General features: G+C 28.3%; 1 protein-coding gene across 5 annotated transcripts in view; it reads right to left on the bottom strand.

The window, feature by feature from the left end:
* Nucleotides 1–1,165, bottom strand: part of LOC106869439 (zinc finger protein basonuclin-2) — a 215,177-nt gene that overhangs the window by 43,204 nt on the left and 170,808 nt on the right. The window lies entirely within an intron of this gene.

Raw genomic sequence — 1,165 nt, 5'->3', positions numbered from 1 at the left:
TATATATATATATATATATATATATATATATATATATATAGTGTATAATAATACATATAATATATATATATTGAGTTTTATTAGAAATGGATATTTTGAATATTAATCACACATGCACACTCAGACACAGTAGCGGATTGTACTTAGCACTATTTCTTCTAAAAGTGAGTACTGAAAACAGTTCATTTTAGAGTAGAATTGCTATGTTCAATGCATCACTGTGGCACATGTGCATGTGTGTGTGTGCTAGATAATATTTCCCCATGACCAACATGAAGATTTGTATGACAATGTTACACATTTACAGCCTCATGAATGACTAAAACTAGGAAATACAACCACAACAGCACATATGCACACATACACACACTGTTTCCACCCAGCAAATCTATTGACAAGGGTTATGTTGGTCTGGGGCTATAGTAGAAAACTCTTGTCTAAAGTGTCACACATTGAGAATGAACCTCAAAAAGTTGGATTTAGAAGTCATGCGTCAGTATAAAAAATAAAGCATATATGGTACTCAATTGAAAGATATTGAATGACCCTTCAAATTAATATTTAACGTTTTGTATGAAGCACACCAAAGCAAACAATGTCTGTATGCATTTAAGTTCATATATAGATACATACACATGCTTAGCCACTCAGAAAAAAATTCTGAAAGTATAAATACTGAATGTGAGTATGTGTGTGTGTGTGTGTGTGTGTGTGTGTGTGTGTGTGTGTGTGTGTGTATACACATAAATATACAAATATATATAATTACATAGTATGTGTGTAAATTATAAGAAAGTAAGTTACATCCTTCAGCTTTTGTAGTTAAATATGTAAAAAAATGATTTTGTTTAATTTGGTGGTGGGGAAATTGGAAAAACTGGTAACAATCAAATTGGTTGTTAAAAGTAACATCATTGCTTTTTAATAATAGTTTTTAATACATAGTGATCAAGATAAAGGGGAATAATAATAATAATAATAATAATAATAATAATAATAATAATAATAATAATAATAATAACAACAACAACAATAACAGGCTAGTGATGGGGTAAATTACAAAAAAGAATGGTTTAGTAAATATTAACAACTCCTTAAGAAATCCAAGTATTTGTTTTCTTAGGATGAAATTTCAAAATGTAAATACAAAAATGTTTATATACAT

This window comes from Octopus bimaculoides, chromosome 2, assembly GCF_001194135.2.
Source record: "Octopus bimaculoides isolate UCB-OBI-ISO-001 chromosome 2, ASM119413v2, whole genome shotgun sequence".
Lineage (NCBI taxonomy): Eukaryota > Metazoa > Mollusca > Cephalopoda > Octopoda > Octopodidae > Octopus > Octopus bimaculoides.
This window is presented reverse-complemented; position numbering and strand designations above follow the sequence as displayed.